This window comes from Agelaius phoeniceus, chromosome 4 (genome assembly GCF_051311805.1).
Source record: "Agelaius phoeniceus isolate bAgePho1 chromosome 4, bAgePho1.hap1, whole genome shotgun sequence".
Taxonomy (NCBI): Eukaryota; Metazoa; Chordata; class Aves; order Passeriformes; family Icteridae; genus Agelaius; species Agelaius phoeniceus.
This window is the reverse complement of record NC_135268.1, coordinates 59,007,078-59,020,446: the sequence shown is the minus strand read 5'-3', so window position 1 is coordinate 59,020,446 and position 13,369 is coordinate 59,007,078. Positions and strand designations below refer to the sequence as shown.

At 37.7% G+C, this 13,369-nt stretch overlaps 1 protein-coding gene across 10 annotated transcripts in view; it reads right to left on the bottom strand.

The window, feature by feature from the left end:
* LDB2 (LIM domain binding 2) overlaps positions 1-13,369 on the bottom strand; it is a 365,987-nt gene that overhangs the window by 127,963 nt on the left and 224,655 nt on the right. The gene's annotated exons all lie outside the window — the stretch shown is intronic.

The window sequence follows — 13,369 nt, the reverse complement described above, 5'->3', positions numbered from 1 at the left end:
CATTAAAGCATTGCTTAAAAATGGTTTTACATGCTCCCTGTAAACAATATCTTTTGTTTGCTGTCTCTGCTATTAACTAGCACTTTCAGTAGATACTAAGATGTCTTTAAACAATCATTCAACTTAAACAGACTTGAATGACTATCTCATAATACTCTATACAAACAAGCAAAAATAAAATAATGACATTCTTCTCCTTTCTAGTAGGACATCTAGAAGTTGGGTAATGATGAGTGCTTGTCCTTGCTAACTCTCTAGCAGGCCACTTCATTACTTTCTTGTAACAAGATGCACTTGTGCTGGCCCAGTCCATGGAAAGCTCTGCTCTGTAGACTGTGCCATAGCTCTCAGTGACTGCTCCTGCTGAGAAGCTACACTGCCATTTCTGTCCTAGCTAATGCTCCCCATGGACATTACCCTCATTTCTATCACTTCTTTTGTGTGCTGCTGATGAGCAGTGCATTGATCAGAATGACCAGGTACACACACCTGTGTTCAGGATAGCAGAAACTTGCCAAAGAGATGCAGGCATTGATCCTAATTCCAGCAGCTGCAGCAAAAGCCACACCAATAGCTAATGTTCCACTGCAGTGTTCTCAGATGCCAGGGGTTATTCAAATTGAAGCTGACAGCACAATCTTAATCCTGCTTCCCTGTGCATCTGTATCACAATAATACAGAGTGTAATTACATGATCACATATATTTGCACAAATGAATTTGATAGTATACAAATTTACTACAGTGTAAATATATATATGTGTGCCCCTTCCTACAATCCAGAGACATATCAAGGTATATTAATACTTATTTGAAATCATGCAGTTCACAATATATCTACTGACATATTGGTTACATTCTGTTGAAAGTTATTGCTAGGAGCAGCCAAAGTTATATTTATTATATCTGAGCCCTCTACTGCAGAATCACATCATCAGATCCTAAACAGGTCTTTTTTCTTTGTTATTATTAAAGAGAATTGATGGGGGAAAAAAGCTTTAGAAGAAAGCATTTTGGGATTTAAGACTGGCTTTCAAAGTATGCCAAGAGCATGCATGATGACCTTATCCATGAGATGTGGTTCCTACATAGCACTCTAGGACTGTCAGATGGGGCTGATTCCTCAACCCAACGTGGGGGAAACAGGTCCAAGCAGCACAACAAGCTACTGCCAAGCACTGGAGGGGCTGAGACACAGCTCTAGAGCAAGGCTGCAGACCTCACAAAGACTAAAATAAGCAAAAAGGGTGGGAGATTGTGTGCTGAACAGTCTACCTTCTCCACAGCTCTAGAGAAAAAAAAATCACCCAGGTGTTTGAGGAAGAGGAATTGTCATCAGACCAGAGAAGAGCATTGTCGAGGAACGTGACTGGTGCTGAGTAGATAGAATAGACTCCTCCAGGACTTGGATGCTTTTCATAGAAGTAAAGGAGAACAGCAGAGGGTTTTTAGGTCTATGGTATAAATCATATCAAAGTAAAATTAAGTGAACTTTTTGTCCCAGGATGGCACAGATGGCATCTGTCTGGGTGCCTAATGAAGGCATCATGACAAAGGAATTCCTACTCCATGCCTAATTCACACTCACTTTTTAGCTCAGTTAGGGAACACTTCTGAAGTCAGTGGCTGAATCACCTTGCTTTGGTCCATGATGTGGAGAGGTCTCTAAGCTCACAGACTCTAAAGTCTTCATAAGAAAGGAGTCAGATGGACTCCAGGAATGCACTTAATGCATGCCAACCACCAGGCTGGGCCTCTGCCAAACATGAGCTGTGTGGATGTGCAAGCCCTCAATACTGCAATTCTGACTGCACTGCACTGCCTGCTGATGTCAGCGTAGCATCCAGCTGCCAGCACAACAGATTATAAACTAAATCAACAAGCTGGCCCTGAGAGTACTGACAATACAAACTCTGCCTTTCTGAAGGTGGCTGGAATGTATTGTCCAGACTTTTTCTTTCTCTTTAGTCAAGAACCTTCTCCCTACCATAATACAACTCCCAAGTTGTACACAAATTCACACTACAGGCTGTGCATGTTTCACTAAGCTAAGTTTAACCCTTCTCAGTATAAGATACCCTCTGTTTGATTTGCATTTTAAAACTATTAACTAATTCCTTTAACTGTGCATGCATAATGTGGAAAAGAAGAATACTGAACAGAAAAAACAGTCTGGAAAGACATTCCTTTGTTTTCCAGCTTGATATATCTTTTTCTTGCTGCAAGTCCATGTCGTGGTTCGAAATCTTTTTGCCTGGACTTTTTTTTTTTTTCCTTTCTTTTTTTTTCTTTTTTTTAAGACCATGACCTGGAGCATCCCTTTGGATTACAGAATTTGATGCACAGCCAGCCATGCATGTGCAACTGTCCCTAAGAGCCAAGCCTCAGTAAAGCTGGTGTGCCTACAATCTTGAAACAAAAATAGCTGTCAAATCAAAACTAATTTGCCACAAAAGAAAGCACAGATCCACAGTTAGAGAATACCAAACTAGTTTGAGTTCAAAATTGCTTAAAAAATAGGGATTTGAGTTTATAAAAGAGAAGTATGTTTTTTAATCTCTCTAATATAATTTAATAATGGATTAATTGATTTTCCTTAATGCTGAAGATGGGGGTAGGGTTGGGGGGAAGAACAAATAGAGGTAATATCAATTCTTGAAAGGGGAAAAAAGTTTTAAAGTCTGTCAGCAACTAAAAGAGGGGAGGGAAACACCAATAGCAGACTGCTGCTATCACATATGACATGAACAATATGTTAGTTTAATGTTTCCTGGACCAGGGTTTCATTTTACCTTATTTTAGTGAATTAAATCATGTACTACAAAGGAACTTGGATCTGAATGAAAGGAACAAGATTGATATCAGGATGAAAAGTAATGCTGTATTAATTCAAGTTCAGACATTAAAGACAAAAATAAAATTGAATTACATAGTGTTCTAATATTTCTGGACTAGATAAAATTGTATATAAAAACCTTTATCACAGCCAAATGGAGTTGGGAGTGATGAATTTTCAATAGATACAACAAAATGGTCAACATCTACTTTCAGGTACCCAGTGAGCTGCATCAATGGAGTTGACTCAGGAGCAGCCATTGGACAGACAGCTGTGCATTGGTGCTTCTCTGCACATGTTCCTGTACTATATTCAAAATGGGAAGCTAAGATTAGCCCAAGTCACAGACAAAAACATGTTTGAAGCTGAATGGTGTGCAAAGGGTAACACTGATAATGAAGGGATACCACCTTCCTGACCCTTGAGTCAAGGCACAAGCCTCTTTGGCTTAAGGAACACTTACATGTGCAGTTTATTCTGGAGCAGAGCTATGGAAGAGACAACACCCAGACTCTGCATGTGATAGTGCCCTTCAGCAACAAAATCTTCTCAGCCCCTGACTGCTGATTCCTATGTCCTGGCTGGGTGGCAGCAAGGGAACAGCCCTGCACACAGTGTAACCACAAGGCTGCAGGCAATGCCATGTGCTGTGGCAGGATCTCCTCAGCAGCACACAGCTTGCTTGCAATCCTTCTCTTGGCTTTCTCATACAATATAAAACCAAGATACCAACACTTCCAATGACCTGAAACAGATCCTTCAAAGAAGAGCATATCTGGAGCAATGGACCTGCACTAGCACTTTTTCCTGCACAGGCAGAGCTGGACACCAGTGTCCTTCAGGGGCCAGGATATTCCCAGCAGTTCAATAGAAAAGTAGTTCAAACTCCACGAAAACAAAGGAATATTATAAATCTTAATCATTCTGTTCCAAATCCTATACATATACTTATAAAAGTTTACATCCTCTCTGATGTAAACTTTTAATAGTATCTATGTATTGAGTTCATTTGTCTTGAAAAATCCTAAGCAAATATTTCACAGAGACCACTTTCTGTGAAAATAAGGGGAGAAGAAACAAGAAATGCAAGGTACTGCTTACACTGCTATATGCACCAGAATGAACTTAAAATATTATGGTATAAAACCTATATGGATCAGAAGAGTGGAACAGCAAAATGTCAGCAACATTTTAAAGGTAATATAATTTGGAGTGCAGAATTCAATATGATAAAGAATGATAGTCACTGTATAATATCTGAGCCTTCCCATACACAGCAGACTTTAAAAAATAAATCATGACTGCATTAATTCAAGGAAACTTTCAATATGGAATTGGGAATAGTATCTCAGTGTCCAGAATCAGCTTTTGGGTCTATTTCTACTAATCATGGAGCTGCAGCTGACCCAGTTTAAATGTATTTCTATAAAGATTCTATAATTTTTGGTGATGTTGCATGTTGTGTTCTCCTAAGCCATTTAAAATATTGCACTACAGTAAATACCTAGTGCCTAAAAATAAGGTACATTATGTGGAACAGCTCTACTCCATCATAGAAATACAATGTAAAAGTCTTAATAAAGTTTTATTTCTACATTAAACACCAGCAACACAAGCATGCACATTTTGTGTAATAGAACCTACACTATATTAAGATGTGTGTTTGTCTATTTGACTGTGTTCTATTTGTGTGTGTATACAGGTCTGCAAGATTAAATTTGTGGGTAGAGGAGCAAATATTTTATTATCTGAACTTAAAAAAGATCATCTGCACCTACAAGCCCTGTCCTGACAGTGTGCTAAAGCCATGAAGTATTCAACACCACTAACTGCACCAGTAAGAGTAAATGCACAATACAGAATTTATAAATTATTACAAAGTCATCCCAATATGCATAAATTCCTAGAACAATTAGGAATTTTGTACTGGATCACTTATACCTGAAGATTCAAAAAGAGAAGAAAAAATCTGGCCCATAGTTTAGTTATTCAGTGCTCTATAAAAGGAAATTTATTTCTAATGACTTCAGGCAATCTGTGTGCTCAGAAGTGTTATAGTTCATACCAATTGTGGATAAAACTACTATACTTAATTAAATGCCTCTCTGTTTTAGAAATGAGACAACAATATGAAAATATCGTCTGCCACAAAACTTCTGTATTTTTTATGGTGTTGCTTAGGTAATTCATAAAGTGAGGTGTTTCACTTCTGAAAAAGAAAGAACATGAATGTAACAAAAGAAAAGGAAAAGAATGAAAAATTCAGAAAAAAAAATTCTTGACTACCAAGGGAAACATGAATATTCTCATTCAGTCTTGTTTCTTACAGGAACTCTGTAACTATGTTAGGACATTTCACTGAAAAAACATAACATATATTAAATTAGCATCTTAAAAATCACTTGATAACATTAACCACTGGATATTTTCAATTTCATGGGAAAAAATCTAAAATGTCTCTAGTAGAGCAACACTTTTATTTCTCAACAAAAGAAAATTTATTTAATGTACAGACAACATTTGAAGTCAAACACAGTTATTCAGCAAAACAGAAAAAGTACTGATCAATTCCTCACAATTTCCATTACACTATGCACACAAAACAATTAAGAAATTATTTAACATGAATTTTAAAATAGTGTAAAATTGGTTAATATTTTGATGTAAAAAGCTATTAACTTCCATTATTTAGCATGAGTTTCCATCATTTTATTAACATCACCTCCTGCAGAAAGAACTGAATGCTACCTAATTTGGACCAATTGGGTGAACAAAGGCCAGCCACAACAAAGGGATTATTTGTATTGAGCAGGGGAAAAGCCCATAAATCACTGTGATTCTCTCATTTTAATTTTACCTTTATTCTTTCTCCTTCTGAACAGACCCAAGACACCTCTAATGTGTCATGTCCTGTGATATTAAGTTATGTCCTAAAGAGAGCTTATCTGTATAAACTTAAATTGTTTATACAGCAGCAGAACCAATCTGATTGACTGGACAGTTTCAGAAACTGCAATTAGAGGCTCCGTATAATTGCACAATATTCACATTTGGAGTTAGTAGCCCCTATTACATGAGTAGCCCTTTTCCATGTACCACTTCACAGACATAGGGTCTCCCATATTGATTTGTACAGGCTTAGTTACAAGCAGAAGAAATCTGAGCTCTCCCTTTACAAGATAACTGAAATTTTACATTATTTGTTAGGATAGTTGAGAAAGAGGCTGATGAAACAGTTTTCATGACAAACTTTTCCACCTAACTGATGTTGTGTGTGCACACAGGCAACACCCACACACGTTGCATGTGGCTGGCACCTTGCAGTGGAGCCTTCTTTTGTATTTGGGAGGTATTGATAACTCAGAGGTGCAGGAACACTAAGCTAGCTAACAAGACTGCAGCTGGCAGAGGTGAGAGTCTAATTCATACCTGCTAATTGCAAATCAGGAACTAGCAGGAACTATTCCTTTAACACCTGTCAGTAATATGGAGAAAAAGAAAAATGGTCTTTGGAAGGAAATTGGTGGAAGATGCATGTGCAAAGTTTTGCTTAGCCAGCAGTATTAGAAAAGCATTATTTCTACTACTCAAAATTAGAAATAGTAAGGTGTTTTTAATCACAAAAAGTTAGCATCCAAGATGAGTAGGTTGTTCCAGAACTGGACATGATGGCTGAGACTGAACTGACCAGGGGACTGAAACTGACACCAGCTCTGGGACTGGTGACTTCAGGGAAACAGAGGGGAAGGTCAGACCGAGTACAGGAGGCTCCACAGCCTCCCCAGGAAATCTCTCCAAGCACTCCCTTTTTTATCACCTGTAAGAGTGAACCCCTCTTTTTTATTTTTTTCATATATACATATACACACACACACACACACACACACACACATATATATATATATATATAACTGCAATTTAGGCCTGCATCTCTTCTCCTGCTCATCATGGCTACTGAAACAGACCACATGCCTTTTCTTGATATGTCCTGTTATTATGTCCCATTTTCCTCTTTCCTTTTTTTCCATGTCTTCTCTGCTGCAGACTGACCGACTCAAATTCTTCAATTTTTCTTAGTAAGTTCATTTCAAGACTTTTGCTTTCCCCTATACACTCTCCAATCAGACCACATGTTTCTGCACAAATGCCATCCAAAACATGCATTCAGTACAGACAAAGAAAAGGCAATCCCAGTCAGTAGGAGAGATACAGCTGGTGCTTCAGAATAGTGGATTCACCATAGCTCAATTGATGGGGAGAAAATACAGAAAAAAACTATGCATGAAAATTAACAATCTGTTAAAGAGACTTCCTAAGATATCTAAAAGATGAAGCTAGAAGGTGAAAAAGAAAACAACTTCAGCAAAAAAAATAAGTAGGGAAATGAAAGCAATAATTAGAAGGGAAAAAAATCCTGATAATTATGATGCCTGTAGAAAATAAAACAAAGATAAAAAAGGGGGAAATGTTCTGTAAAAACATATTATGAAATATAAAATATCAGAATGAGATGCTGAAGTTGGCAGTGAAAAATTCATATCCATAAAAACTAACGAAAATAAGACCTTGAAATTTATCAAACCTTAATTTATTTTAGGAACAGAAAAACTTTCAACATATAAGAAGCTTTTTTGTTCTACTTTTGGAAAGAATGTTGCTCTTGAGTGAAAAGTGCTTTCTAGTCCATTGGCAACTAAGATGGATCTTAAATAGTATCTATGAGAAGTAAATGTTTTGAAATTAGCAGTTCTAAGGGGTTTTTTCCCATTTCTATCTGGTATTATAAAATATTAATTAAAGAAATAAAAGAACTACTGAGGGAATTTTAAAAATCCGCTACTGCTGAGCTGATATTTAAGGGACACTATAGAGTCAGGGAACAGCATAACATAATACACTTGCTTGATATCAATCCAGACAAAATAGTGAAAAAAATTATACAGGATTTAACTGACAAAGATTGAAGTGAAAGGGATGTAATTAATGCCAGTCAACATGGGTTTATGCAAAATAGCTCTTGTCAAACAAATCTCATTTTATTCTTTGATGAGCTTACAAAAGTTTGGGTGATAAAGAAAGTGCATGGCTGTAATACACTTAGATACCTGTAAAGCATTCAACTTTCTAGTGCATTACTTATAGTCTTACTGAAGTTTATTAATATACAATTTTCATAGACTGTATGTAAAATTGATTGAGAACTCTTTAAAACATCAATTTTAGGAAGTAATTGTTAATTGGAAATCATTAGCTGGAGGATGAAGGGGCTAGTGGTGATCCAGGCAGTTGTGGACCTTTTACATCTGATTTTAATGAAATTTTTACCTATGTTCTGAAATTAAATTCAAAACTAATGCCAAGAAACTTTGAAAAACCAAGAACTAGAATAGTGGTATATAAAGATGAATACCAGGGAGTCACACAGAATAATCTGTCTCACAATGCTAGGCCAATTTACTGTGTTGTACCTGAATGCTCAAATGATATTTAATGACTGTGATTTCTTGTGAAAAAAAAAATAAAGGGAAAAATAAAGAAGATGTTCCTGGAAATAAAACAATCTCTTTCTCTAGGCAAATTTAATTTTCTCTCTAAGACTTATAGGAGAGAAGCTAGATGAGAGTTTTAGAGAAACCTGGGGTGATAATGTAACATGCTGGCCCCTCAAACCATCTTTTTGAAAATAGTTATGCAAGTGGGTAATGTGTAAGGAACTTTGCCTGTTTATTCCCAAATTGGGCTTATAAGAAATACCCACTAGATGTAGCTTCTCACCATTAACTCCTGCAATTTTTTTTCAATAAAGGGCTATAAAATTACCTGCATTGCACAGGTTATAAAAACAGGGACAAATTCACAATGAATCTGTTGCAGCTTTCTTGCTGTGTATTAATTGAATAATTTGTAGTAAAATCTAAAATACAGTTATGCAATATATTCTAAAGGCACACAGAAAAACTTAGATAAGCACTTCGAAGTTGATGATTTTGCAGCTTGGTCCAAAGTTCACTCTGAGACTATTGCCCAGTAAGCCCTCCCTCCCTCCCTCCCTCCCTCCCTCCCTCCCTCCCTCCCTTCCTTCCTTCCTTCCTTCCTTCCTTCCTTCCTTCCTTCCTTCCTTCCTTCCTTCCTTCCTTCCTTCCTTCCTTCCTTCCTTCCTTCCTTCCTTCCTTCCTTCCTTCCTTCCTTCCTTCCTTCCTTCCTCTTTCTTTCTTTCTTTCTTGAAATGAAAAAAAAAAATCAAACAGGGTTCATGAGCCAAGTAGAGAAAATGAAAAAAAAAGGCATAAAATGCAAAGCATGGTATAGTTACCTTGTATATTCCAAACACAAACTGCAGTAGAAATTATAACAGAAAACACATATTCAATTATCAGTTACAGATTCAGAGCAACAATAAAACTGAAATCACTATATTTTCCTAAGGATAGGGAGAGCAAAGAGATCAAATTGTTCCTTTTGAAATTTCTACTGTGTAACATTATGCAATGCCATATAAAATTGGGCAATGAAAGCCTATAAAAAGTGCCTGAAATTCTCAATATATTCTATATCTATAAGCTTAAATCAATAAATCCATTTTGAGGACTCCATCATATCTACCACACATGAAATTTTTTTACAGCTACAAATGTAATAGCTCATGCTTTTGCTTCCTCACAGCATTATAGTTCCTCCATGGACAGAAACCATTTAGTGAACAGAAGAGAAACGTAGACAAGCTCTAATTTTCTGTACAGTGGCAACCGCATTCATTATGTGTTAAAAAAGCACTTTCCCTGAAAGAGTTAACTTTCTAGCTCCTATTCTCTGCAGTGCTGCATAAACACTGCACATTATTCTTACTGAGCATGCTTCATCTTTCCTGTCTCCCCAGTCTTGGGCTGTCAATCACCTGTCAGTCCCTACCACATCAGCACAGTGCGCATCACCAGGCTGTCAGCACAGCAGCTGATGAGACTCTGCTAAGAGCTGTCAATCAAACTTGTTTCTCTTATCTGTTCGGGAAATATTTTGTCTCTGAGAAACAAAGAACCTGGGCAACAATGGATCAGAGTCTAGTATTTACTCTTTTACAGGGATAGAAACCTCTTAACAGGAAATGAATGCTTTATCCACAACAAGGAAACAAAAATTCTGCTTCATTAGGCATATTTTCTTTTTTCGATTTTGTTTAAATCCTATTTATTTCTTGGACAATCAAATCAGGGCATAATATATTGGAGCAAATTTCTTTTTGCTCTCACTGTAGAATGAACTTCATGTGTTTACGTCCTAGTTTCTGTTGACTACAATAAGACAGGTAGCATGTCTACTTTTGGGAATCTTTCCTTGTTTTTAAGCATTGGAATGTTTCATTGGTGAGGTTTCTCTCCACCTCAGGGTAGCCATGCTACCCTGAAAAGCCAGACAAGAGAAATGCATAATTTACACCTTTGTTAACTTAAAATATATCTTTATTTTCTGCATCATTTTCATTAAAATCTCAACATAGAATTCAGTAATGTAAGTAGGGTTCATAGATAATAGCAGACCAAAAGAATAGCTGAGGGGTATAAGCAAGTAGGAGAAAAACATATTTTCAGTGTCTGTTTGAAAGAAGATAATATCTTCTTTCTGGAACACTGTGCCAGGGAGAAAGGATTGCAGAAGGTAAAGTTCTTGCATGTACAGAAATCAAATACTGAAGAAAGACAAAAGAAGCTGCAAAGATGGGCACAGCAGCTATTTCTGGTCTGACACAGAATCTCTGCATGAAAAAGTTAAGCTGGGCTTTCAAGTCACATCTCTCCAAGGCAGAATATTGTTCTGCACAGATAACTAGGTCTAGGTCTAACAAACCTGGCAATCAAATTAATTAACACAGGTGGATCACTGAACTAACAAACCTCTGCTCTTCCCAGGGCATAAGTAAGTACCTTTACATGCTGTGCCATGCAGATACAGGGACATTTAGAGCTGGCTCAAGTATCAGTACATAGTGCTGCCTGACGTGAAGCAAAGTAAACATAACCCACTGACTTAAAACCCCCATTCTAACCATATCTAATTTTCCCTACAAATGAAAGAATCTCAGAGCTGACAGTTGAAGAGAAACATTGAGAACAGCAAAGGCAAGAAAACTGCTTTTCTCAGTATAGAGAGGCGTGCTGTAAAACATGGTAATATGAATGAAACACCTAAAAATATTTTGTGTTCTTCATAAAGCTTCAGTTTTGGGCCACAAAAGTAAATAAGCAACTTTGTTTTTTGAGACAGCAAAAAAAAAGGTGAGTTCACAACCCTCATAATTTCTTGGAAAAAAGTGTATATTAAAGTTAAACCAAAGAGAGAGGCAAATAAAAGTTTTTTTTTTTTTTTTTTTTTTTTTTTTAAATCTTCCACCATTTACACAAACACTGATTTACAGGCCTGCTCTAAACATTTGCATTGGCTGTGGAATTGGACTGTTCAGGTAAGAGCGGAGGGCAGAGAGAGCCAGCTGGGAAAAACAGGCTATGATACCAAACTCACAGAAAGAAAAAGTCTACAGCAACCAAGAGAAAAAAGCCCCAAAGAAATTTGGGAGCTGCACTCAAGATTAGTTCCCAGCAGCCTCCTGCAACATTCTCAAGGGGCTTTGAAGAAGGAACCTGGGGCAAAACTGAGTGCTTCTTCATGTCTGTGATGGCTTAACACAAGTGCTAAACAGCCCCTGAGAAGAAGGAGGGAAATGGACTGGGAATTGCCATAACCCAGAGAAAAATGAGGCCCTGGACAGCAAAAAAGGTTTTGTCCTTTCCACACATGCACACATGCAATGGGTTTTTTTGAATTTGTTTGCTCAAAAAAAGAATATTTTAGTTCTCAGAAGAGGGAAAACATTGCCCAAAGGGAAAAAAAAAAAAGAGATGGTGGCCACAGTCAATGTCAGAGATGTAAGCAAAGCTCTCACAGGCTGAAGCAAGACAAAGGCAGGCAATTTTGACCTGAATCCTAGAGCAAAGGCAAGAGGTTGGCATCTTTCATCACTTTCAACTTTATAAACAACTTCTCAAAGGATGCCTTTCTCTCCTTTCCTGGGCCTTATCTTGGTTCCCTCCATTACTGTCTGTGCCTACAAGAATAAGGACAAACAATTTGTCTTTCCTCTCTCCTCTCTGCCAGTTCCAATGTGTTTAATGCCCTCTCCACCCTTAAGAGCATACTCTCTAGGCAAGGAGGTAGGTGTTATGCTGGAGACAGCATAACTGAAGGAAAGGGCAATTTTGTTTCACCCCTTTCAGAACCCCATGTTCGGTGCTGCAACCACGAGCCATACTCACCTAACAGGAGCCACAGCCCCTGGTCAGCAATTCCACCAGCTTGGAATAGAAGTTCTGGGTGCCATTGTGGTTCTTGGGAGATGCCAAGAGCACCCATAAGAGAACAGCAGAGCATGAGCATGGCTCTGTCAAAACAGAGAGCTGTAAGGGGAGCAGACTTCTCTGTTCTCAACTCCTGAACGTGGTTTTGGACACAAAGTTCCCAACTAGGAAGAGAGGGCTACTCTGAGCATCCCACCTCCACCCTGCAGCCACCACTGCAATGCCAAAGGTGTCCCCAGGCAGGGACTTGGACAGCACAGAGGCCTCAAGACTGCTCCCAAAGCCTTCTAAGAAGGCAATGGAAGTCTCAAACTGGAAGAGCCACGAGCATGCTCTTCAGAGTTTCCTTGAGTTGGAATACTGCCCATGTCAAAAAGCATCACTAATACTGTAGTTCAGTAACTATTGATTTACTCTTAACTATTCACTAGTTAGTAAATATTAACTAACAAAGGAAAGGAAATATTAATTACCAGCAAAGAGCCTTAAGTGCAGAGCTTCAATTCCAGATGTTGAGAATAAACCAATCAGTTTGTTCAGAGGCCAGAAATTAAAACCAGAGGAAAAATTCTGTGTACTAGTCACTTTTAAAACCATGACTACAGTAAATTGATCTTTCAATCATTCTTATCAGCAACAATGCTAAGAATCACAGTATTACCTCATGCCAAACTGTCCCAGTTACAGACAATACAACCATTATCAAGCATTAGTGACAACAGGAGTATTTTACACATTGACAAATTCTTTCATATGCAGCACTGTTTTCCAGAATCACAACTCCCTCTGATCTAACTGGACATTAATTGCTTTTTTGCTGATGTATCTGTGCCTTCTGGACTGATAACACAACTAGCAAATCTGATATCTGACAAGTTGACTCAACCTAATCAGGACAGATCAGCTGTTACCAACGTTGCTATAGGCTGTAATTTGAGGACCTTTAGAGAGTTATCACTTGCTTTGAAAGGCAAGAAACTGTAATTCTGTCAACACTAATCCCAGAAACGTGCATTCAAAGTGGTTGCTATATTTTCTTCAGAAGAAGGTAACACTTGTCAAATAAATACCTGAGATAACTGATAATAGGAATTAGAAGTATGTGAGTGATAGGCTGACAATCAGTCACTCTCATGAAAAAGAAGAACCTCAAAAGATTCAGAGCATTAAGTAGAGAGCACAATCTG